We start from the raw sequence: 27957 nt of genomic DNA, 5'->3' as shown, positions 1-27957 counted from the left end.
GACTTTAAAGATCTCAGTTAAACTAACGTATGTTCCTAGAGGGAGAATCAAGTTAATTCACAGGGTTACTATTGACATAAAAATGAGAAATTCCTAGGTGTAATCAGAGAGCCCTTCTAGCAGCAGAATTGTGCTATTGATCATCTCTCTTCTTAAATGTGTATTTTGAATAGAACTCATTCAAAGCAACATTTAGGTTACTGTGGAAGGAAGAACTAAACCGGTAAAGTTCAAGTCTAGTAAAATATAAAAAAGTTCTGGTCAGTTCAGCAGCAGGAATTCAGTTACAATGGCAGCATAATACACTCTTGTACTGGCAGCTCCAGTTAAAGTGCTTTCAACAATTACAAATGAACACTGGTTCATTTGCATAATGAGTTGACATCATCCAAAATGGGCTGTAACAGCTCCTCATAAAGCTTCCCACTTGCCGAGTCTAACAGCTCAGAAGTATTACTTTTCAGGAGCAAATGCCTACATTTTAACTGCATCTCAAGGTCCAGGAAAGGACATTTCCACTTGTTAGGAGAACTTGCTAATGCCCTGCTTTCTGTAAAACTTCTTCTTTGCCATGAATTTTGATAATACCAAACTCCTCACCATTCCTACCCCCAACATGCAAAGCCTCTGCCATTAAAAGATTATATGAAAATAGTGCTTCTCCACCTCTTTGTTCATACAAGCTAAACATGCCACAGAGATATATACTGAGATAAGAGAATGCAATACTGGAAAGTCAAAGCTCTTTGGCATTAATTAATGCCAGGAGAGGTATTCCCCCAGCTATACTTGTCTGCATTTTATGGTAAGTCTTGAATTCTATTATAGCACTAATATCTCCATCTAGAATAATACCATCCATGTGCATCAGAATTTCCCTGATGATACACATCATTGGAGACTGTCCCTTGAATACAATTTGAACCTAGGAGCCATCCTCTTCATTTCTAAGATTTATATTTAATCTGAAATTTCTGCAACTTGACTCCAAGCCACTGAGGATCTCATTAAACATATCTTTTGCAACAAACACTTGCCTTCCCAAAGTAGTCCCCCAGCATGATGATTTGAGTGTACTGTGGGGAAATTCTCATCAATAAAGGATGGAAACTCTTGTCTGTTCACCAAAGAAAGTGTTACCAAAGGGCTACTTTGAAACTCTTCAATCTTAGACTTAATTAAATAATTACACTGCAAATCAAATCTAACTTCACTACCTTACCATGACAATTTCTCTACAACTTTGTGTCCATAGAAGAAGTTTCAGTAAGCATAATTTCTGGTGCAGTGGTTAAACAATGTTTAACTGCACAGTAACTTGCCTAGTCAGATGGAACCTTAATTTTCAAGCTCCACATGTATATACCAGCAATCTTACCCCTGCTATCTACCTAATTTTCTGTGAATCCCAAGTTAACTCTTCCCCTCTTTACTCTTATGCTCCTGCAGGCAATTTTTTCCTACCCAGTCTAGAGCAAAACTGAAATAAATTCATCCACACAATCCACAGGACTTGTTATATTGTGAATGCTTTGTTTATCAAACCTTTAATCACTCTGAAGTCTCGTAGGTGTTCCAGTCATACCAGAACTAGGAATGTAGCATATTCCTTTTTAACTGAAATCAATCTGTTAAAAGAGGTTGCATTCAGAGCTTGAAAAACCCATCTAGAAACATAGGTGGCATCAGCAGTGCAATACCATCTCCTAAGCTATTCAGTATATTTATCAGGAGCCAAGTTATTCAGTTTCAGAAACACAAATTTCACACTGTGCTGAGAAAAGGGGTATTAAAATTTAAACTCTTCTAGAGGAATGCAAAGATTATAGAAAACTCAGATACAGAGGCTTATGAAGGATCAAAATTTTACACCGGGATCAGTGTTGCTTCTCCTACAGCTTGTTTGTTCCCCCCCCACTGGAAATGTTGCTAAAATACAGAGTAGCTGAATGTGTAATCAAAGTTGCAATCCAATCTTGATGCATCATAACCTGAACATGAATCTAATTACACAGGCATCCATAGTACTGAAGAAAACAAGCGAGATTTCGGCAAAATTCACCCTAGAAATAAATTCAGAGCATACCATCTACACTACCTCCACAGAATTCTCTCAAGGACAATGGACATCCCCAGCATGAGTTACCAGAACTCACCCTTAGAAGATAGTTTTGCTAGAGGAGGATGCATTGCTTTGCCTGCTGCTTAGTACAAGAGCAATGTTAATGCACAGCTACAATACAGAATGGACTTTACTTCAGTTATTATGGTAATGGGCACAAAGAATCCAAAAGCTCTCAGGGCTCTCCTGAAATTCATATCTCCTGAGTAACTCATTACAGGTTATAAGCAGATGGCAGATGCCCACCACCAGGCAGTGCCACTGCATTGCTCCTACATGTGTTGATGAAGGATATTTCTTTGCCCAAAAGCTTTTCATTCACAACTTCCCCTGCTTTAAGGCTGGAAAAGAGGTGAAATCAATGACACGTATTTTCATAAAATGGTTCTGCTCAGGTGTTATCTTTAACAAAAATACTAATTTTTGGAATTATATATGAGATTATTTTTTTCTCAAATTACATAATTAACTTTTACAGTTTGTGGGGATGAGGACAAGCTAACAGACAAACATTTAAAAAATATTTGCACAGTGGTTTTGCCTGGATTTTTTTTCTGTTTTGATGGCTGTTTATGTTGTATTACAAATGAAAGCACAGCACAGCAAAAGGATCTGTCAGTTTGGGCATCATTTGCAACTCAAGGCTCTGTTTTTTTTCTTACCATATGACAAAAAAAAAAACAAAAAAAAAAAAAAACCAAAAAAACAACAAAAAAAAAACACTTTTAAATGCTGTGGCCGCTCAAAGAGTTTAACTTTTTTCTTTCAGATCCTCTGTTTCCATGGGGCTGAGTGAATAAAATAAACAAGATCTTAGGGGAAATATTCCAGTGCTTTGTGCGGTGTTAAGCAAGCGGGCATTCACCTGAAGTGTTTGCCACCTTAGGGAACCAGATACAGAAGTCCTAAAGGGTTTTCCCTGCAGAGTCAGAAACCTTATGATAAAGGATTTCCAGCTGTTAGTTAATCTGGGCGCTATCCACAAAACATCCTCACAATTACAGCTACAAAAAGCCAGCTAGTCTGACAGTTTATCCCAGAAATAGTTACAATAATGAACAACCAAAAACGTTTCAGCCAGGTTGATTAATGCATGTTTACTGCAAATACACACTGCCATTTCAAGAAACTGCTAATTACAATCATAAAGCCAGGTCTGCACAAAGGGGGGCAGTGCAGTGTGATGGCTCATGTTCAAGACAACTTTTACTTATGTATCATCACTCTTATGCTGTTGTTGGGCTGCTGCAGGCAAAAAACCACAGAACTACAGGTTATCTTACTATGACCTTTTCCCCTCTTTCCCATACACCACAATAAAAAGCATTGCTGGTTCACAGTAGTACCTTTGGGTCACTGCAATGTCACTTCAGAGTACAAAGGTGCAGATGCACTGAAACAAGTACACCATCATGAAAAGATTAGTAGACAGTCACAAAAGCACAGTTGGCCCCACCTGCATAAACTTTCCAAAAGAGGCTAATTTTCCCTGGTGTTTTTTATTCAGTTACCAAAACAAAAAAACCCTAAGTAATCAGATGGAATTATACTCAAATACAAATTGGTCATGTGTGAGATAGATATATATATATATATATATATTATATATATATATATATATATCTATATATCTATATATATATATATAGATATACATATATATATATATGTATTTTTTTTTTAAATCAAAAGCATGCCTTCAGTTAATGGGGAAATTTACAGCCATGAGAGATATGCATTTTCCATGCAGAACAAAACAAAAGGAACTTCATCCTCTTAAATGCACAGCTCCCTTGGTTCCTCTCTGCTGCTGTCCCCTTCCCACTTCAGGCGCACCAGCTCTGCCCAGAAGGAAACTCCATCAGAGATCTCAGCCATCAAATTTGGATACATTCAGCTGAATTTGTGGGACGTCATTTTTCAGTTCTCTCATCAGGCCAAATGTAAGCATAGCCATGACAGTAGATTAGCTTCCTGCCAAACTTTCATTCTCTTGCAAAACCCAAGGGATTCTCAATTAACTGGCTGTAAGAACCAGTACAGCAGAACAACGATTTCACCCTGTCTTACTTAAGCAATAAAGATAAATCATTTTTATTTAAATTAGTCCAGAAATTTAGGCTAAGGATTATCCCTAACACAGTTGTTGTCAAACTGTATGCCAAATGTCAAAATGCATCTAAAGCCATCTGATATTACAGGGAATTACTTGAGAGCTGCATGTACCAGGAAAAGAATTTAGTCATAAATATTTTGTGAATCAGGAAGATTCAGAAAGATTTCTTACAGAACAAAAGAAAGAATCAGAGTAGGAAAATCAGTCAGTCACAACCAGCAATATATATTATAGAGAATATTAAGAATTCATATTGTGTTCAAGCTGATCCTTCAGTTTTAGGCAACAGCATTAGCAAATACAGTAACTGTAACAGCAAGATCAAACACCCCAAGCCAGACTAGTTCAGCATATAATCTCTCAGTCGTAGCTAATATCTACAGGCTGCTTTAGATTTAGCTTATGTTTTTCTTATAGTTTTGAAAAATTCCACCACAAAACTTGATCTATATTAGCAGTCTATACTAATGACTCCCTTTTCTATCAGAAAAACAGTTTTTCATTGTGAAGAAGTATAATGTTCTGTCTTAAATGAGATCTTTCCTAGAAAAAATGATTATGTTTCAATAAAGTAAACTTAGACTCATAATAACCAGGAACAGAGGGCTATATTTATTTATTTACAACTGTCTGTTGCTGGATAAGAGACCAATAAAAATATAAATAACCAGAAATTAATCCTCCTTTTATCTCATTCTCAGAGATTCTGCACCATAAAAACCTCCAATTTATAGTATTTAATTACTTCCTCCCAACAAATTTTAAACTTCTAAATGATTAATCCCTTCCCCCTTCTCCACAGTGTATCACCACAGTCACATCAGGAAGAGTTAAAAGACAGATCTGTAGGGAGCCAGGCCCTTCTGCCTATGGCATCCCTTCCCTACTTTTGAGTTATTCTGATTCCAGCACAGCATTGCATGCAGCTGAATCTGCATGGTTCCAAGTTACAGTATGTGACAGCATATATGATTTGATAAGGCACTCGTGAGCTAATGAAACTATTCTAGATCTGCATATACTAAAATATATGTATGATAAATAACTAAGTCCACAGATTCTCAAGCCGGTAAATCTTTAACACCTAGAAGATTCTGCTGTGTAATTCCATTAACTTTGTAATACTCACTGTCAGACATCTGTCTGTCACCCAATTTCAGTCCATCTCTTAGTGGAAAGCATTTCCCCAGCACACGTTGAGCTCTTGGTTAGAAAACAGTTTTAAGGAAATAACTCATTTTGATTATGCCAAGCCAACTCTGGGTATCCTTTCTCAGAATGCAGTGTTGATTACTATCAATTGGATGATGTTTTGAAGAAAACTATGTAAAGCAATACAAACTCTAAAAATGGCCTTAATGTTCTCAATTTGCAGAATAACTGGTACTAATGGGTCAGTAAAAATAGGTTTCTGCCATCTACATGGACCAAACGCAAGATTGCTTCAATAATTCATTAATTAGAGTTATTCTTAAAGACTTGCTTTTAGCACTCTACACACTAATCCCTGTGTTTGTTCCCACACAAGTGGCCTAGCTCACTACTCTGAAGACAAGTGATGAAACAAGAAATCTGAAAATAGGGAGACCCTTCAAGATGCAGGACAGGCTCAGGGTGGCCTGCAGCTGGGCTCATCCTACCCACAGAGCTGAGTAAGCAGCAAAGAAAGATGGCTATTATCTAAATACTGTATGGTGCTCTTAGCTGACACTTTTGCTGGTGAGTTTTCTAGAGAAGCACAACTTCGTCCATAGAGCTCAAACAATCTTTGATTGACAATAACACGCAGCCTTCTACAAGAATAGAAAACAAGGCAAATTTACTCTTCCATCGTTCACTGCTTGTGCAAGGAAGTTATTTCAGTGTGAAGAGTTGGAAGCAAATCTTTTGAAATGCAAGTCAAAATTAAGTGTTGATCCAAGTTGCAGAAACATTCGATGACCGAATTGTTCAGGATATCTAAATAAAAACACGAAGAGCTGATAATTTAGAAGTATAGGAGGCCTTTCAAAAACTCATATACAAACATCCCTTGTGCTTAGGAAAAGGAGTGATGGCCTCAACAGTTAGACCCATAGCAAAGTATTTTTATTTACAGAATCACAGAATTGTAGGGGTTGGAAGGGACCTCCAGAGATCATCGAGTCCAACCCCCCTGCCAAAGCAGGTTCCCTACACCAGGTCACACAGGTAGGCATCCAGGCAGGTCTTGAACATCTCCAGAGGAGACTCCACCACCTCCCTGGGCAGCCTGTTCCAGTGCTCCGTCACCTCACTGTGAAGAAGTTCTTGCGCACATTTGTGCAGAACTTCCTATGCTGCAGTTTCCAGCCGTTTCCCCTTGTCCTGTCTCCACTCACCACTGAAAAGAGTCTGGCCTCGCCATTCTGCCCCCCACACCTTAGATATTTATAGACCTGGATCAGGTCCCCTCTCAGTCTTCTTTTCTCAAGGCTGAACACACCCAGTTCACTCAGCCTTTCTTCATAGGAGAGATGCTCCAGGCTCTTCACCATCTACTTCAGCCACATTCAACTTCAAGATCAATTTAATCATAAAAAGAACTTCTCAATCTACCATGTTGGTATAATTTTAGCTACGTATATTGAAGTGCAATCTTTCATAATGTCAAGACTATATTGAGCTGCTGGAGACTTACAAGGCATCAAAACAGCCTCAAAAGAACAACCATTTTGCACAAGTCATTTGTTCAGCATCTTATTAATACATTGAGAGCTCTTCTCAGCAATATAAAATCCTGGTCTTTTGAGACCATTTGATACTGTAAGAAAAACGCTAGGAGAAAATTCCAAGAGTTACAATAAATAAAGCACTTATCGCATACCCGTAAGTGCAGAGGTCTTTCTGTTTTGTTATGCTCCAGTAATGGACGTAATGGTTTTATTTGCATAAAACCCAGATCCCATTATACTGTAGCTGCTGCTTTCTTACACTCTTAAAATAATACTAGCTTCCTGAACTATCATGTCTGGGGCTGTTTAAAAAAACCTACACAAGCATTTGTTAGGTTTTTATGAGGTGATTAATTTGCATATTTAGACAGGATACCAAAAAGTATTCAGAGTAAAAGACATTTCTGCCTGCAGATGTGAATTCATTGGACTGTCTGACTAAGGAAAGATATGCGTTCTTGCTGCTGTTAATACAAACCAACAGGCTTTCCCTAAATGACAGAAAAATTAAAATGAGTCACCTTCAAAAGGTAACACGCAGGAAAGTAACTGCAAGAAATCTTTCTTTTTCCTGAGGACAATTTTCATATGGTCTTATTATTATAAGCAAAAAATAATTTTCTTTTTAATCTTCTTTATTCATCTACTCACAGCACACTTCAGCCAAACACTGCTGGGAAATCTAGCTGAGCAATAGTAGGTGCTGGGGCTGGTGCATGTTATATCCTCATAAGGCCTACATTTCAAGACTGGAAGAAATATATCATTTACTGTCATATCCCTTATACACATTAAGTTAGTGTAGCATAAAGCATTAGAGACTATAAATCATATGGCAATTAAAGATTCTTTGAGAAGTTCCTCATCTTGTATCAAAAGACATCAAGTACATAAAGCACCCCATGAAAGCATCATCCTTTAAAGCCCGTATGTATTTGTGGCATCTTTTGCTAATCACACTCACACAGACTTTTCTGGAATGGTTTTAAAGTTGAAAGTACAAATCAGCAATACTACTGTATCTGACAATACTGTTAAATTTTAAGTCCTGTAGCACCTCACCTTATAGAGCTGAAGAAGGAAATATCTAACGAGACAGCCTAATGACAGCTCTTGCTCTGCTACCATTCAAAAAGCGCAGGGCAGGTCTTTGGCCAAAGATGACTTAACTCCATCATAATGCACTGCTGCAGAAAGGAAGAAACCTTACTGAAACCACTGAAATCTGGAGCAAGTTCAAAACATAAACTTCACTATAGCACTCTAGTAATAATAAAGCAGAAGATGAAAAGCTATTTTAAATCAGTATACTGATGAACGTACAGGCTACTATTACTGGGTATCCTCTTCTCACAGCACATAACATAGCACTACCCTCCCCAGTTCTTCAGCTATTTGCTGAAAAAGGCTGTCCTACAGCATACTAATTCTCTGGTTTTCCATAAAAATTCATAGGTAGCAGTAGATACAACCATGCTTTTTATATCATGCTATTGAACTTCATGGACTGAAATTTTTTATTACTGCTTACAAAAGTGAAGTTTTTTCAGGCTTTGGGTTTCAAACCGGACTCTAATTCAAATTATTTTTTAGCTAAGACTTCTGCCTGCAACATCTTTACTGTTTAGGATGTTGTTAAGAACTAGAGAAAATAGAGATTATGAGCCTCAGAGGAATGAAAGTGTTCACAGGAGCAAGCTGGACTGAGTAAACATGAAATTTAGTGTTCGCTGTCATAGACAGAGCTAAGGCTTTATCTGCCCTGTGAAAGTACTGAAGCAAACCTACAATAAAACTGAACAGTAGCAGAGATACAAGGACACCGCAGCTCTCATTGACTAGAGGTAACAAAATAAAGGGCAGTATCTCAAAGTCAATGCCTCTTACTGATAGGTCCTAAAATCTCAGGGCTCTTTTAGAGTCTGTGTGAAGTTATTTCAGGAAGCCTGAGGCTGCTTCCTGAGTAAGATATTCTAATTGCAGAAAGGCTAAAGCCTGCTGTCACAGTGGACACTGACATCTTGGCAAGAATTTTTGCCCAAGCAGAAGAACAGAGACAGCTTGTCCTGTGGTGAGGGCAGACAGGACGACAGGAGCTTTCCCTCTGCTCATGAGTTGCAGCCAGGGCCACTGTCACGGCTGAAGCAACAGAACTATATGTCAGAGGAATCTCAGAAACTGTATCAGTCTGTTGACTTCCCTGCGTCCTATTACACAGGAACAAGGTGCTGTTCTGTGGGCTGGGGTGCAGGTAGTGGCACTGTAGAAGCATACACCACTTTCTTAGGCATTTGCAGCAGCATTTTTTTGGTAGAAATTTAGTGAGATCACTGTCATACACAGCTGCAGCAACATTCTCCGCATCAAGCTAAAAACGAACACAAAACCCACCCTATGCGTCTGTGCACACTTCTTGCTCCTGAGCTCCAGTCCTTCTGAGCTTTCCCCTTCTCCAGGAAGATCAACCAGTGCTAAACATCCAACTTCCAGTTCTCTTTCCATACACTGAAATCCTAGAGGTGAAGAACCCTGTTAATCTTAGCACTGTTCCTTGTTACACATCGTATAAGTGGCAGATTTGTTCTGGCCAGACAGCAAGCACAGGGCCCTTGCTGCCTGATGCCCTGGTCCTGGTTTGAGGCAGAGTGGATGGCCCCTGATTTCACAGAGTACAGAGGCTGCCCACCTGCTTCAGCCACATTTGAAGAGTAGGGATGGGCCTTACCTTTACGGTGAGTCTTACACTTCTAATGCTTCAGAACATCATACATGAGCACCAGAAACTTACTGTTTGCTTGTGAGCTCTTCAGCTTCATGTTTTTCCTTACTAGGATTTCAAAATTAAATCATGGTACCAAGTCCCTGCTCAGTAGCATAGATAGTAATCACATGGGGAAAAAAATAAATAAATACAAAAACTTCCTGCCATGTTTTGAGCAAGAGGCAGAAGTTTTATATAAACTTACTCCTACACAAACCCCACTGAAAAAAATGTCATGTATTAACCTTGGTTTTCATGTCCGTTGAGTTTACATTATGTTTGCAGCAGACTTTGATTTGCTTAGTTTGGTAATGTTATTACTTCTCATTGAAGCAGTGATCCTAATACACGTCTAATCCCCAAGTCCAGTTCTTCAGCCCAGCAACATCATTGTTGTCTGAAATTGGGTTCAAGCCACTGTATAGTCAGTTTTAAGCTTGGAAACAGTAACAGGAAGACTTTGGGCAATGAATATGTGCCTAGCTCCTATAGCGAAGTCAAAATAAGAGCTTAGGTATGTTTTTCCCAATTTTATTTCAGTAATCAGACTCTTTGGCTTTTCCCAAGCCACTGAACACAAATGTGGCCCCAGTGAAAGATGGAACTCCTTGGAGATGACAACACAGGTCTTCTCTAGCTGTTTCAGCAGTGGAGGCTATGTCTATACTGAATACAGCCCGCTGATACATACAGAAATTTCCATAAATAACTTATCAGGAAATTGGCCAATGACTACTTACAGGAACTAAAAATTTACTGGTATGTTAGAACCACTGGAAGGAACTACTTCCATTTGAAAATTGGCTCTAATGAGAGAGAAATAAGCACAACACAGCAGTCTTTCAAATCTCAGTAAGTATAAGTGCACATGCATATATAATCAAAGTTACCACAGTTGTTTAGACAAAGATGACAAAATTCTAGCCCTTCAGTCACCCTTTCTTTTAACTAACGTTGTTAGTTATTGCTTATACACATCAAGGAAGATGAAGATATAAATCCTAACTTCTTTCAGTAGCCACCACGTAGCAAAGGTCATGTAAACCATTATACGCTCTTTAGAGTCAAAACCTTGACAGACTCTCTGAGAGTTTCCCATTACCAATCTTGTTCAACTGGCATTTTTCAAGTATTGCCCTTGTAAGTATATTTCTTTATCAACAGCAACATAGACGTTAAGGCTGGTGCTGATAGCTTATACCAGACCATTTACAAAGAGATTAAAAGTGCATTAAATTATTCCCTTTCTTGTACAGCCTAGTCAAAGTATACTGCAATTACTACAACTGTTTACTTCTCAAAAGAGGAATGAGTAAGAGGAAATCAGATTGGCTCTATTTCTTCCTTTGCTCTTTTTTCAGTATTTCTATGATTTATTAGCATACCATTCTTTTGCTATTTTTTCCCCATGGTGAGAAAATAGGTGTCCATAAACACTCTATCAAATTCCCAGACTTGAGTTATGTCTAGCAAAGAGCAATTACAGATCGAAATACTGCCCCTTGCATTAAGTGAAATTTAGTCTACCTACCCTTTTACTTATCAATAGTCACACAATTGAATCAGTTGAGCATTCTCTCTAACCCCATGTGCAAAAACACTCCAAAACAAAAACATAGATATTTGTCAACCATAATGCTCCTTACACCTTAAATTTCAAGTATTTTTTCTTCCTTGCTTACTGCTTATCACTAAGCACATCCAGTTACATACAATCTTTTTTTTCTCCCATCTAAGAGATGCTCTGTTCCTGCTGTTGCTGCCTACCCCTCTCCATTCCTAATGCTGCGATCATTTCCATGGCAACTAATTTGGATGTCACAAATAGAAAGCATGCAGGTTCAGGAGGTGAAAATGAGCCACACCGAGACAAACCATGAGTCTGATAAAAATCACATAGCCGTGCACCAGCAAATGCTGGAAAAAAAACAACCAATCTTGTCAGTTTAAATCAAGTACTTGTTACATCATCAATTAAGTTCGCCATAATATGGGGTAGTATTTTGTCAGCTGAACCGTGCTGTAGGCAGTGCAGCTACAATGTGAAACATATTGCATATGGAGCTCTCTTCCCACTGCAGGTTTAAATGAACAGAGAAAAACTCCCCCTAAAAATCAACAATGTTGAAGGAAACACACAGAAATATCCAGAAGCCTTGAAGATATTCAAAACTTGGTACAGAACAGGCATCTTTTTGTTTACTCTACTTTTCAGATATGTGATCTATGCTGATATCTCCCTGCCTTAAGGAGATAATGCATTATTTCACTCTGGGTCTATATTGCACTGTGGTCACTGAACTGTGCACTACTCTAATATATATATGTATTTTTTTTTTTGGAGTGAAGGCCAGGAAGCATCACCAAGAATTCAAGCTGCATGTGATCACATCTCCAAAGTGATCCCATGCTCTTGGAAAACTCGTCAAGTTGAGCAGTTCAGTGCTCCATTTTATAAGAATGAATTCACAGAAACAAATTAAGCCTTAACCTTGCAGCCAGAAGGGAACTGAAGAAGAAATTACACTTTGCTGTTAACAAAAGTACTGCTGGTGTAGCGAACAGGAATATATGCTTGATGGAAGCTCAAGGATTCTTCAGATTTAAAGATTTTACTACAAATCACAAATAACAGCTAGAACTGCAATGGTTCATAAGAGAAATCTTCTGCATCTTTCTTCTGCAGCAGACAGCTCAGAAATGCCTTCCCAGTGGTTTAACATGGCTAAGTCACTCCTACAGCATGAAGCTGGCATATTTAATTATCCACAGAACATGCTTTTGGCATACAGCCTAATTAGGCACTTGTGGACCACTTACCATGAGATTATTTTGAATCACAGAATCAGTTGGGAAAAAGCCTGGGTAGATAAGAGATTATGATTGACCAGAATCAGCATGAGAGAACTAAACCCTGAATTAGTCATACGAACCTAATTCCTAAGATTTGTGGCTTCCTAAATTTATTATTAGATCAACATTCATTTACCGCAACCCATAAGAGTCAATCTAAGCAGGATACAAGAACTGAAGGGGAAGCCAGAAAACATTAAGTTCTGCTGCAGTTTGTCTTCTTGTTCCTGCTTGCCCACTGACAGCTGAGGAAGGAGAGCTAAATGCACAGGCTTTCTGTATTAAATCTGCACATTTGTTTGGTGTGACAGTGTGCCAAGAGGAAAAACACTAATCCAACAATGAAAAAGAGAAGAAGCGGCCAGGAAGACCAAATGCCTCCAGGTGCACATCTGCTCTGGAGCACACAGGCCCACTTAGGGCTGGGCTGAGTGAACATCATACTGCTAAAAAAAAAAACACAACAGAAACAAGAAATCCCCTGAAGAAACTAAAAACAGAACAAGATGCACAACTCAAAGTCCAAGCCAACCAAAACAAAAATCCAACTTGTTTCATTCGACTCAGCTAAGTCATCTCTAATATGGAAACTTCAGAAATCAGTATAGTCTGAATCCAAATCCAGTATTAATTTCTTGAGGCCAAGGAGAACACTGTGTCATAAAGGCACAGAGGGTTGCACTGTGCTCTGAGAGAAGCATTTCCCAGCTCTTACCACCAAAATGTGTTTTGCTCTGCTGTAATTTCCCTCACAAACCTGACATATGAGAAAGCTGCCACTTGGCACAAGAGCAGCAATGACATCAGGACACAGCATTTGACAGAACACATCACCAAAGTGAATCCATTTAACTCCAAATCTAACAGCTCGTTTAAAAGCATCTAATAAAAGGCTGAAAGGAAGTTAATTGAGAATCAGGGAGAGGAGGATTTGTCATCTCAAATTTGAAAAACGTCTAGAGGAATATATTAACTTCTCATTTTGTATCAGACTTAGGAGCCTAATTTTCATTGTGGCACGGTGGAAGAATATGCTGACACAAACAAAAGCAGTGTAAACTCACAGAAACATCACGTCTATTTAAAGCATAACATGTAAACTAGAGAGCAAGGGAACATGCTCTATGGGAAGTGCAGGCACCACACACATTTAAATACAGCAGCAATTAACGCCTAGGAACGGAAAAGAAAAACAAGTCTGGCAGCAAACTGATTCACTCAGTACTGAGAAGGAAGACAGCAAGTCTTTAATCTCCAAGTAGCTATGACTAAAACTCGTTATCTGACTTCATTCGTAAAGGAATGGAAAAATTTTCATCTTGTTCCTCTTAGTGAAAGCACCAGATCAGAGAGCAGCAAAACAACATCTTTAAACAGTTCACTTCCAAAGCTTGAGCTGAAATAAATTGGCAGAGTATTTCAGCTAATGGAAGAACTGGTTTTAAAATATTTTATTTCAGAAACATTTTAAATATAATTAAATGTTAAATTAATAGCACATTAAAGAATTTTAACTTGAGCTATTGAAGTAATGAAGCATCTGGAAGAAAATAACTGCTAAAACCTGCTGCAATGAATGAAAACTTAAACCAAGAAGAGGCCAGAGGCCATCCTGCAAGTTTGGCCTTCAGTTTCACTAAAAAGCTATTTTTTGAATTACTGGTTTTCAAATAAGGGTGTTTTGGGCTTTGTTTTTAAATTCTGATTGTCTGTAAATTAAAAAAAAAAAAAAAAATCTGGGGAAAGTTAGAATCCAAAGTAATAACTTTTTTTTTTTTTTTTCCAAGTACAAGGCCTAGTAAAGGCTAATTTGTTTGCATCTGCTGCAAAGGACTATAGTATTGATGACATTTTGAAACTGGGACATCACCACAGCGTTATAGTTTCATAGCTGAGAAACCTCCCTTACCCACTATTCTGTCATCTCTCTAATTGTCATCCTGGACAATGTCATCTAAGTAAATAAAGGCATAAATGATTACGAATTCACGGTTGCTTCTTATGTATGAAATTGATGTACAATTAAACTCTGATAATAATTTTAATATTAACTCCTCAGTATGTTTCAGGAGACCATAAAACCATTGTTTGCTTAATGGATTTCTCCAACACCTTTGAACTTTTGCCACTGACACGCACCATCTCAGGGAAGTCTCAAAGGCTTGTTTTGACTGCCTGGCTGATCATGCTGTCTTTCAGTTTTCAATTCAAGACAGTCTTAATGATTTTGATGAGCTGTCCCCAAGTAACAGATATAACCCATCTTACATTCTCTTCACATCACATATTTGAAAAAGAAAAAAAGAAAAGAAAAACAACTGAAAAGACAGTAACCAAAGAGAGCAGCTTCCCTGTAGTCTTCCATTTCAGCATGTTTCTGAATGTTGGAAGGCATGTGTATTCTGTCCCCTATACACATACCTTGCAGAAGCCTGGTAAGACCATCCCCTTTCATCTACACTGGTTGCTCACAAAGTAATGCCTCCTATTTATTTCCATAGAAACTACAACAGGTACAAAGAGTACAATAACATTACTTGCTAGAACAAATTCTCAGCTACAAAACACTGTTTTCAACATAGTCACCATCATCGACAATGCGTTTTTACCAGCAATAAACACAAGCCTCCATGCCACGCTCTCCAAAACATGCACCAGCAGAGGTGACCCACCGTCATCCATCACTGCTGAAATGCACCACCCACCACCTCACTGTGATCAAATCTACTTTTCCATAAATGTTCAGCAAACATTGATGACTGCCAATCGGTCACTTTTTCTGCATGGACAAACTCAATTCCACACCTTTGCTTCATATGCACTTCCATGTCAGACACGATTCTGTTAGACTGCCCCTCCGCTGCCATCTGTCATACAGTAACAAAACAAAAGGGAATATTGTCAGGAAGATTTAACTTCTACTGCAATACCACTAACATCTACCTCTGATGTTGTGGGTCTACGTAAGATAATAAAAAGTATTACTTTCAGAGCAGCCCTTGTAGATCACGCTGACAACTCTCCAGCTCAAAGTATTTTCTTCTAAGTTTAATTCCATTTCAGGGCACTTCCTCTCAGCAAGTCTCCTTGCTTTTGAGGTCACATAAATTATGTTCAATTTCTATTTAAAGACAGATATGGCGTCTTTTCCCATTTAATTAATAAATTTGTGTACAGGCTATTGTATGTATTTTTTTTCCTTTAGCTCACGGATTATTTTCCCTGTAGAGAGCTTGAGCACTGCAGATGTGAAGACAGCACATAAAGCACAGGCCTCCTTAGTATTGCTCTTAATTCTGTGTATTTGTTCTAATGAGTATGACGTTTTGCAAGGCGTAGGAAACAACTTGATTGGTACATAGCCTAATTGCACATCTATATTCTGCTGTCTGGGAAATCTTGGTTTTGCATCTAACCCTTTGTTCATCTCCTTTGAGTCATTATATCCCATACTCTGAACCAAACGCACAAAAGCCCTAGTTGTAACCATACTCTGCTTTTTCTTCTGGTTGTGTCTGTGACCTCAACAGCAGTGAAAATAACCTCTAGTATTAACATAAATTATTTGTACTCTGTGTGCTTAAAATAGCCTCTTGACCAGTCAATAAATCATACCTGACAGAAGAAAAATTAAACTTAGAAGAAACCTGTGGAAATATCACACCTTCCTCTTTAAAGGCAGACAGTGTGCCAGGTTCAGTTTGAGGCTTCCAAGTAGGGCAGTTAATACGTAAAACCAGAGTGGCTGAGCCAAGTGAAAGGTCAGATGTCCTTGAAAGATTATGATGAAAGAGGATGAGGAAAAAAAAAGGGGGGGGGGGGGGGGAAAGCCAGGTCAAATCCAGCAAAATATCACTGGAAAACAGCATGCAGTGCAGTGTGTAGAAGCCAAAGCCTGACAGCAGGCACAGCGCAGTCTAAGCAGCGCAAGGCAGGGGGCCATCCTGGCTGTTGCATTCTGAGACTTACTTTGGGAAATTTCAGCATAGCAGAAATAGATTTGCTTTTAGATTTACTTTGATCTAATTAAAAAACAGCTTAAGAACAACTCCAGTGGCCTTGAGCAATCATAGTTCCACAAGCTAGGGGAGTGTAATACCATCTCACACTAGATCCTTTAATGAGACTGTTATAGCCTCTCCTGAATGAACAGGTGGAACAGACCATTTCAGCTTTTGAAATAGGCCAAGTTCTTCAGCTGATGCCTTAAATGTATTGCAGAGTAAATATTATCACATCAGGAGTCAGTGGACAGTCTTATGAGAGGTCTACACTGTCCATCTAGAAAGAAAGATTCATCACTGATCGTTGTTGGTAATTTCTCTGAAAAGGCTGTTGCAAAGACACAGTTTTTAGCTACTTGATAGCTTGATGAAGACAGTGCTTTGGCTGAGCTCCCAGCTACTTGCTGTCCTGCAAAGTCTTAAGATGTACTACCATTTGATCGGCACTGGACAAAGGGTGGCTTCTCCCAGAAGGTAAGTTATAAGCTGGCACTCCAAGATGGAACAAGATGGGAAAAAAAAGAAAAGCGCTAAGCTACTCAAAAGGCATAAAAATTATAGAACAAGCCAAAACAGAGCAAAGGGGCACAAACTGATTTCCCAGAAGCCCTAAAGCAAGGCCTGGAGACTTGTCAGAAAGTTAAAGCATGATCTGTAAATGACAAATTTATTCAAAAGTGAAACAGTTGTGTGTAAGCAATTACAAACAACACCTGTTTTGAAACCAGGTATGAGTTTTTCTTATTGAGAATGAACCAAAAAAATCAACTAATCATCCAATCAAAAAGCTCACAAGATAGTTTCTATTTCAAATCAGATGATGAGCCAATAAACAGATATGCATGTGGCATTTATAGCTCCATGTTTATTTACACATTGTAACACAGCACTTAAAATAGCAGTTACCACAAAATACATAAAAGCAGAAAAATTTTCCAGGTTCAAATACATGAATCTCGCAACCAAAACATAATTTTTTTCCCTAGAAATATGAAAAACTTGTATAAAAATATTTCACACTCTTCCATACATCTTTTTCTATATTTATTTTACTTTCACTTCTATATCTATTAGCATACTGTCTGTTCTACTATGTTATCTTCTATACTCAGGTACATGCTCCCAAATTCAATTTACCTGAAGAGCTGTAGTTCATCTTTCTTTAATATAAAGGCAAAATATTTATTTTTTTAATCTAAAGACATCACTAACTCTTCTCAAAACATACACATTAAGCAGAGGTTTCTTATCACAGAATAGTAAGGAAAGATTGTTCTATTAAGAGCATGATAGCCCTTCAATGCTATAAGCCCAAGCAGTATTTTAGTTAAGTATTGCCTCATGGAAGATCCCTGACCAGCTCTGTAGAAGATAACTTAGCTTCTGCTGAAGTTTTCATTCTAGGCACAACAGTGGGAAGCTCCATATCTTCGTTTGATTTCACAGACTCCTTAGTGCTACAGTCCTGATTTTTCATGGCTTTTTCTGTTTTGTTTTGGTGTGGAGAATTATTTCATCCCTCTTTTTCATTGCATCAGAGGCAACTTCTCCATGAGCTTGATGACATACAAGTCAATTAAGAAATCTAGGCTGGTATTACACTCAAAGTACAGTAGTTTGGGTTAACGTGATGTTTCTCTCCTAACAATAGATACTCCCACTCATCTCCAGATGCCCTTAATGCACTGCATGAAAGTTTACTTGGGAAAGGAGGAAAAGCCTTTAGCCGAACACATGAGCATGAAAAGTCTTTCTGTCTTGTTGTGTTTGATATTCAGGAGCAGTAGGCAGATTTCTGCACCCTCCTAGAGAAAGATGCAAACTGCAATTAGATCTTGCACTTGCATTGTGGATCCCTTAGCTTATCAGACAGATGTCTGTTCTTGTTTGGCATCTGATGCCATTTTGTTGTTATCTGCCAGAAGGTTTTTGAATGGTGAAGGAGCAACCAGTTCAAGGTTTATCACTGCCTGAACACTGGCTGTTAGTCATAAAGTCAGCAAACACATCTATCCCACAAGTCCAACCACTTAAATGGATTGATGAAGGGTTATACGCAACAGAAGTAATTTCAGGCACTGTTCTGAACCCTACCTGTGCTACCGTTGCAATATTCCCATGTCAAATTCCTTACTAGAAAGTGTTACAACACTTGGGAACTAGGGAGACTTCTTCCTACATACTCTGGTCACAACTTAGCCAAACAAGATGCTAAGTGTAATCCTGGCAATAAACATTGCTAAGCACAAGCAGTTACTCAGGGGCACGCACCGTGTATGAGTATTATCTATCTCCTGCACATCTGCTCCTACATTAATTCATCATCACGATCCCTTTGTCTCAAAGTATGCGTGGTTTGGAGATGACCTCTCCCAAAACACACTACCAACAGTAGTCAAGAGCCACATGCAATTTTCTTTGACAGAATAGGCTGAGTCACAAGTTGCAAAGCCCTCCCAAACTGTAACAATGCCTGCTCTACCTTGCTTAATTCCCTAGATGCCTAAAATTTGCTGTGTAATTCCTTCTTCAGCTTTCATGTTCCCCATATGCAGTCTCTAAAGCAAGTAACAAGCAATTTCAGACCTTGCTGAAAAGACAGAGCAGTGACATGGACGGCCTCTGTGGGCTGCAGCTGGTAAGTGTTCCAAGACTGCTGGGGGAGAGACAACAGCCCTGCAACGAACTTGGAAATGATCCACATGGGGCTGCTGTTCCCCATGCACCACCAGGTTGTGTGTCCCTCCTGAGGTCCTACAGTAGAGAATTCTACCCAACATTCCATAGAATAATAGAGATACAAGGATATGGATATACACCAAGGACTCCTGAAAAAGGACCATATGACTAGAGACTAGAAATAGAGATTATACATCCCACTATGTGAGTACGGATCAAGGACAATTTGGGGAGGAAGGATGCACAATGTCAAATAGCACTGCTAATCTGAAGGTTCTTCTCCTTTCTGACTTCTCTGTCTATTTTTATATACCTATTTCTATTAGCTAGTGAGCTCACAGCACAGTTCATATAAAACTCGTGTGGCTTGCAAGCAAGGACACAGTGCCTGCTGCTTCATGTAAACTGAAGGTCAATCTGCACTGAGGTGAAGCAGTGTGACACTGTTAACACACGGTATTTTTTAATTTTACCCTTAAGAGCACAACCAAAAAGACCCCACAAGCATCAAAATCAGTTACAGTATATGAAAATTTCTAAAAATCCTTCATAATCTGCTTTCCCTTTTTTTTCCCTTCAGCAAGGAAAAAAAAAAAAAAAAAAAAAAAATCAATAAATTACTGTCTCAGAATTAAAGAGACAAAGTACACTAAATCAGAGCAGGTGAGGAAAAAGAAGCAGAATAGTAGAATTAACTGAGAGCTTGCTGTCAACAGTAAATATGAAGTTTCATTCTGAATTTAGCATAGGCAGCTGAACAGGACATTGTAGGAACTGTTGACAGCCCCAGAGCATCCTACCAATGAACCATACCATACTGATGCTATTCCCTTATTACACTCACTGATTCGGGACAATTTGGCCCAGTGACAACATGAAAGTATGTGGTCCACACCTGGGTAGTAGCCTCTTATGCTTGTTTCTCCAAATGAAAGTAAACATGTACCAAAATCTCTTTGAAACAAACTAGTAGGAGGGAACTTGAAGACAAGCAGGGAGTGATGTGCAAAACTGCACTGCTGTTCAGGAACAAAGCACAGAGGCAGTGCCTCAGGCTGAACAAGCATGTAGTCTGAACACACCTGAGAAGTTCATACAAAGCCCACTATAGTTCCAGAGCTCTGTCTGCCAGCATCTTGTGTGTTCTGCAGCCACAGCCTGCTTTCCCTGAAATGTCACAGCACATTGGGATATTCTGGCCAACCCTTCGTTCTTATCTCTTGAACAACACAACAGAGATAGAAGCTTCACAGCCCCTGATGCTCTCTCTTTCCTCCCTATGCTTTTGTTAATAACACTAATCTTACAGGACAAGGTATCCGTTCTCAAGCTGTTGTTTCTAACTGATGTAGCATGGCATGACTTCAGCAGCTCTGGCACAGGTCACCATGCATTGCAAAACTGCTAGAGCAACCATGGGGTGGCCTGACTGAGGGAAACAAGGGCTGGAAATGATTTCACAGCAGGTACACAGCTACTCTGCCACTAATGTAACACATACCCCTATTCAAGTCATTTGGGGATCCAACTGACTGCTGAAGCAATGGAAGCTCGCTGAGATGGATAACAGCCATATAAATCACCTCACAATTTCAACACCAGTCCTACCCAGTCATTTACAGTTACTCTGTTTCCCATTATTTACCTTAAATGAGCAGCTGAGCACTGAGCCACTGAGTGTGGCTTCCAAGATGAAAATACAAAGGAGAAGCACAAAGGGAAGCAGCAGCCTCGTTGAGGCCCTCACCCTCCAGAGTCACAACGGTCAATACCTTGCTTATTATGGGCTGCGTATTATCAACAGAAGTAACAAATCCTCAATCAGACTTGAAAGACTGGGAAACAACCTTGCTGAAGGATCAATGGCCTGTACTCCTGGCTCCGAAAGGGAAATACTTGCATATAATTCAATGATGAAATAGCAAAAAGACATCTGACATAGTAAAGTAAGAAGGAAAACAAAGTATTTGAAGAGAAGTGACAATCTGTTGCTGTATTTCATTTTCAGTTCACTCAATTTTTTACCTATCTGTTCACAAATGTTTGATATAAATGACATAATACACACTGCACTATGACATCTTTTTCTACTAGCTCTTCCATTAGCAACATCTGTATGATTCTTGTCAAGCTCTGATTCACAGTGACACCAAAACATACCCTTGGGAAAATCATACTCCTTATGCTAACCAATCACATCAAAGTATTGAATAATCTATCTAGAGCAGTTGGTCAGAAGCACTCTTTTGGACATTAAGGTAATACTAAGTGTCGAATCAGTTATGTCTTACGGCCTCCCTCTGGCACAGAGGCCATCCTCGGAACAAGTTGTGAGTACAGTTAAAGAAGCAGAAGTGACAGAGTCATACGGTTCTATAATTAACATATTTCCCTAAAATCTGAATTGGAATTCAACCATTCTATACTCATGTCACCTTTGCTACCTCAACACAGCCTAGAGTAACAACATATCCATTTCTAACAGTGTCTGTCAGCTCTCATTATTCAGACTCAGAAGAACCTGCTGGCTTCCTGCAGCCTTACCTCAAACCAAGAATATGATGCCCTTCTAAAGGACAGGATCAAGTCATAGTAACTGCAGTTTGAAGACTTTCTTGCCCCTTAGCATTTTGCTGTAAAAATGAGTCTATGAGAATTAAGAAGCTTAACTGAAAACATTTCTGAGGTCCTCTAATACGTGGAAGCAAAAATAAAGAAAGCGTTTCTAGATTATGAATATGATGCCAGTGACAGATTCAAGTTTCAGATGCAGTAATGCCTATGATTTAGAGCCTATTGCAGCAGTACAGCTGCACAAAAGCCAGCAAGATTTGGAAAGACAGTCTTCATTCTGCAGGCTCTGAAGCCCAAGCTGAAAGAAAACTGTCCCTAGGACACAATGACAGTCAGTGGTGAAAATCAGATTAAAATTGAGCATCTCAGTCAGTGCCCAGCTTAGTCAACCACTTTGTCAGAAAAACACATGAGACTGCTTCACCAAATCTGTACAGCGGGACCGGCTGATTCAACATAGAAGCCTTTGCTTTGGGGATAATTGCAGAATTGCTTTGTTTTGTCTTCCTATGTAAATCTGCCATATGGGCCTCTGTTACGGTAATGAGAGAAAAAGTTGAGTTTGATAATTCTTAGTTTTAGAAAGAGATTAAAGTCTGGCAGCTGGCAAGTATGAAGCAAAGAAATTCAATCTAGCATGCCCAGCTGCACTGTGGAAGTAGGATGAGCCAAAACAGACACTCTGCAGGCAGGGAAAGCTTGCACAAGAATTGCCAGAAGTGCTCAGGTACAGAATGACACATAAGATTAAGGAAAAAGAACAGAAAAATTAAAGAGGCCTTTTCAAAAGGTAGAAAAAGGCTGAGATACGAAGATAGCAGTAATGGCTCACATAAAGAAAATGAGGAGACATAAAAGAAGATCATCTTTGTAACTACGGATAGTCATTAGAAGTTTGCTAGCATGAGAGAACACCCCGCAGTTCTGCTCCCCAACCAATCTCCATAACAGTATACCCTGTGCAGTGCTCGGTGTAACTTTGAGTGGAGATATTTAAGAGTTCCAGAAAGGATGCAAGATTTCTGCAAGTAAAGATCCAACCAATCAGCAGGTAGTAAAGGTGGAAGGTCAATTTTGAGGACGATATTAAAAATGGAAGACATACAAGATTTAGGATTGCCATGATAATAGTATAATACCTTTTTTAATACATGTACGTGAAGGATATGTATATACACATGTATACATGTAATATATTAAATGCATACACACACATATAAACGTACTAAGTGTTCTTGCTTCAGTTTATTCTATAATCATACAGACCCAACTCCCATGTAGTCAATTCTAAATTACGGTACACTGGATAAAGTAAAATTAGATCTTTACCCTTGGAATAATTAGCTAAATCCTGCATTCACTTAAGCTGGGCCACAGTATGCAAATGTAGAACAACACCACAGTGCCCCACAGACAACAATGTACTATCAGAAAACAGTAGTTCTTAGTCCATTGCCAACCAAACTGGTTATTAAATTATAATTGAAACAGAGCAAGAGCTTCTAACCACAGGTAGAACACAGTGTGGAACAATCATCAATATTACTATAAATCAAGATAGCCAGCTAAGTGGGTAGACTATTTTTTTCCAAATGCTGTAAAGCTATGGAAGAACCTATACGAAGATTTTTTTCTTACATATTTCTTAGTTGTTAACTGGGAATTTATATTCTACTCTGTTTTTACAACAACTAAGACAACACTCAGTGCCATATAGCTTGGGTAGCAGACACTCTTATGCTTTAAGAGTTCCAGACAGTGAAAAGTACAAAGCCGGGGGTCAACCTCCCAGGAAATCAGGCCTATAAAACCTATTGCTACTTTAAAAAACAGAAAATTATTTAAAATTAATTTACATAAAAATGAAATGATTGCTGGAACTGGAAATGTGGAAAGTACCTCAGAGAAGGCTGCTCTGAGAACGTTCATGCTCACACTCAAACTTTCAGATGAATCTTGCCATCCAGAAACAGCAAGATAAGTAAAGTGTGCGTGTACCAAATGCATACATGAACTCACTAACACTTAACTATATACAGTTATATACATGGTATATCCCACATTCATAAAGAGAGATGTCAGAAATGTAGTACGAAAAATACAGAAGTCATTCCCCTCCCGCCTTCACTTTTTCAAAGTAAGTCTCTTTAAAAAATATATATGTAACATACACTGATGCATTTGCAGCAGTTACTGTTGACAGAATTTGTCCCTCACTTCTTTCTTTTAAGTCATTCCTGAGACTGTTTCTAATGGTATGCTTCACTGAATTTCACTTCGAGGTGTAATAACAGCTTTCCATCTACGATCCAAATTGTAAACTTTTTGCCCAAACGGAAAACAGAATTTTAGGCAATGAAAAGTTAAGGCAACAGTACATTCTAGCCTCAACCAGCCATATAAATCACAGAATCACAGAATCACCCGGGTTGGAAGGGACCACAAGGATCATGTAGTTCCAACCCCCCTGCCTAGCAGGGCCACCAAACATACACATTCAGATCAGGTTGCCCAGGACCCCATCCTACCTGGCCTTAAACACGTCCAAGGACGGGGCATCCACAACCTCCCTGGGCAGCCCGTTCCAGGGCCTAACCACTCTCCTAATAAAGAACTTCCCCCTAACATCCAACCTAAATCTTCCCTCCTTCAACTTAAAACCATTTCCCCTAGTCCTGCTGTTATCAGCCCTTTTGAAGAGTTTACTCCCCTCCTGGGTGTAGGTTCCCTTAAAAGCCAGGACAAGCGAGAAAAGAAGTCCTCGGCTGTGCACTATATGCGGGATCCAGAACCTCTGGTATTTTACCCAGCTCATGAAGTTAGGCAAAAAATGATTCTTACCTCATGTGGGTTGTCCAGAAAGAAAAAAATAGCTCCTTCCTGATTTCAATAAACTCCAGGTCCCTTAAAGGAACTGGACATTTGGTTGAAACCAAGAAATTTCTTGTCCTCTGGAACTCCTTCAGGACCAGTAAGGTTGAGTATTGCTCCTCGCCCTAGAATAAGCCTTGTCCTGAAACGTGTGTTTTTCTTTAGGGAATCTGATACCTATTAAGGCACACACATAAAAGCTTAATGAGTAATACATCTCTAAAATCAACTAACGAATGTATCTAATTTTAGTCACTAGGCTGACAAAGCGAGCTGAAAAGTTTCTTTGATGAAATTATCAGTAATTGTTCTATCTACCGCTCTTTGTGGATGTGCTTCACTTTGTTGCAGAATAATCCATTATATTTACGGGAAGAAAGGACTGGTTCATTAAACAGCTAAGGAGGTGACAGTAATGAGTTGGATCTTCTTGCCTGTTAAACTGATCCACAGAAAATACTGTTGTCAAATCAAAATAGCAATTATAAAAGGAGAGCAATGAATGAGAGGAAATGCTAAGAACTCTAACGGCCTTCCAGAACAAAGCAACATTCTGCTTCTCTTAAACACTGGCCTAAGAATGATCCCCTCAGGCTTAGTTGCCATTGGATTCTAATTTATCTGCTTGCAAGTAAAACCCCAAAAGAACAAAAGAATATTCTATTCTTGGGATGCACTTGTTGGAATTTAAACTGTTTCTCTATGAATATCTATTCACTTAAAAATCATAAAGAAAAAGAAAGCCACCATCTGAAAACTCTGTAAAATGTAGGTGAAGGTATTTCTCAAGACAAGTGAATTTGCTCAATCCAGTCTTTGAAGACAAAGCTTTCTCACTTTAGGAACTGTACCGGTTTGTGGGAAACATTCAAGTGCAAGCAGAAAAGAAGCAAAATCAATCTTGATGACACTCCTGAAATACAAGCCTCTGGCTATAATCCAGTGCTCCAGCACTCCACCACTGACATGCCACTCTGCACTGTTCTGCAACTATTCAGACACAGTTGTTGTATAGATGAAGACATGGTCACAAAGAACCTGCTACCTTGTTGTAATGCTATAATGGGATGATAACAGCAAGGTAGCAAAGTCTTTGGCTGCAGCAAATGAGAACAAGACCAAAAGAAATCAATAAAAAAAACTGCTTACCTTTGGAAGGCCTCAAGTAGGCACGGATCTCCAGCAAAAAACCCTCACCTACCCTGCCAACCCTTAAATGAGGTCTGTAAGGGGTGGATCCTGGCTCCAGTCCTTCTACTCACTCAGCTGCATTGCGTGCAGCTGAGTTCCCATGGGTTGGCCCTGCCTTCCCACCAGGTGCTCCATCACTGCTCCAGGCCATGATTTAGCATTTCCACTACACTTGTCTCATAATCACGAGAAACACATGAAATGATATTAGTCAGAGGGCTCAAAGAGTTTTCCCTAGGTATTTGATTTTGGAAGCACTGGTAGCAATTTCTCTGCAGGACCCCCTCTTCTGTTTGCTCTCTGTCAGCAGCAGCTGGGGAATTCTCTCCTGCATGCTGTGCTGCAATGTGTGTGAACAAACCACCTATTTCCCCAAAAATAAGTGTTCCAAAGTAAACTGCACTGGTAAACTGCTGGGTTCACGACCATGAAGTAGCACGTGACATGTAACTTTTGTAAACTGGTGTACAATACAGTCCCAGCAATTAGATTTTAGGCATAGACCGTATCTTCTACCCTCAGAACTTTGCTCAGTTGCTCAGTTCAGACCCAAAACGGTCCATACAAAATTGCAGTTGTCGTAACCTCTCAAAACTTCCAGTATTACATTTGCTTCTAAAAAGTTGAAAAACTTAAACTTTTTTTTTTTTTTTTTTTTTTTTTTTTGTGGCAATGTAAAGCTTACAAGGATCTGGTGACTTCATTTTCTTTCAGGAGAGTTGCCAAGCACCTGTATTTGATTTGCTCCCAAACACAGTGGAAGCAGCAGAACAGGAGTTCGTCTTCAGACTTACACATTTCATCTTCCAGTCCTTCCGATCATATTCAAGTGCAATGTGTAAATGAAAACGTTTGTTTAAGCGCCTTTCTTAAGAAAGATGAAATTAAAAATTTTCACTCAAAAAGACACAAAGCCTCTAATCCTCTCCACTAACCCAGTGTTAGAATAAAGCTTAGTTAAACAAATGCAGTAATTTTCTTAATCAGTCAGCACTTCAGAAAGACAGATGCTTCTGTTTATGTCAGTCTGTTATCAAGTCCTTTGGTGTCTGAATAATCCTTACACCTATCCTGAAACTCCATTAACATACATTTCTTCCACATTGTTCTGCCTTCCGTGACAGATAGTGCAAGTATGTTTTGTTTGGTTGGTTTGCTTATCCATTTTGGCCTTGAAAATCACAGTATTCTGTGCATTTCCTGTATCTTTTTATTCATCAAAAATTAGGAATAATTACACTACATTTGAAAATCAGAAGCTGTGTAAGAACTAATTCTACAGTCTTGAAGCTCTCACAAGAAAACCATTTCTGTAACTGGATTTTATTCAAGAAATGCTGTCTGTTACACAGAGCTTTGTAGAGAAAACATGCAAACTGAATATTAACTCAATTGCTGGCTCTCTGAAGGTTTTGAGCTTGAATATGCTCTTTGACTGTTGAAGGCATTTGCCAGCAATATATATATATATATATATATATATATATATATATATATATCATCCCTCCCACTTTGTTCATTTTTTGTTGTTATTTTCATTATTTAACTGAGCATGGAGTCCCAGCGAAAATTACCGAGGAGTCAGGGAAAACTAAACGCAATTAAGCTCAGTTTAATAAAACTAGAATAGGTCAGATGGAAACAGAAAAGCTCCAACTTAAAGTCATGCTGCCGAGCTCATCGGTATTGACTAATAACATACTTAAAGAGTGAAACAAGCCAGATCTTGTTCAGTACAGTGCAGATGACATAGGTATAAATCTCTTATTTATATGCCTGTGTCTGGTTAAACTAGTGAATTACTCCCAACCAGCAATCTGATTGACTGGCAGCTTGGGGGTTTAGTTCCCATATTCCTTATTTGCATTTTGGTCAGTGTTGTTTGGGTACTAGATAGATCAAAGTGTCATTGCACCAGCTTCATGCAGGCTTAATGGCTTTCCCAGCTCTGCTTTAATGCATTTTACAAAAAGTATTGTTGTGACTGTCAAAAACTTAACAAGACTTTGGAATTTTCCACAGCAATAGCAGTTATTCATTTTTAGACTGTGCACAGTGTACAAGTAAATGCCATTCTTTCAATTTTTATGGAG

General features: G+C 38.9%; 1 long non-coding RNA gene across 1 annotated transcript in view; it reads right to left on the bottom strand.

Annotated features, from left to right (window-relative positions):
- LOC122175587 overlaps positions 1-25849 on the bottom strand; it is a 43018-nt gene extending 17169 nt beyond the window's left edge. Inside the window, exons 1-2 of the long non-coding RNA XR_006177444.1 lie at positions 25823-25849; positions 24644-24850 (exon numbers count right to left, since the gene is read on the bottom strand). This is a non-coding gene — a long non-coding RNA (uncharacterized LOC122175587). The remainder of the gene's footprint in view (positions 1-24643; positions 24851-25822) is intronic.
- Positions 25850-27957: the final 2108 nt, after the last annotated feature.

The sequence above is a fragment of the Lagopus leucura genome, unplaced genomic scaffold (genome assembly GCF_019238085.1).
Source record: "Lagopus leucura isolate 7727_CA_CO unplaced genomic scaffold, USGS_WTPT01 Super-Scaffold_739, whole genome shotgun sequence".
NCBI classification, from domain to species: Eukaryota; Metazoa; Chordata; class Aves; order Galliformes; family Phasianidae; genus Lagopus; species Lagopus leucura.
The sequence above is the reverse complement of the archived record's forward strand: the minus strand, read 5'-3'. Positions and strand labels throughout refer to the sequence as shown.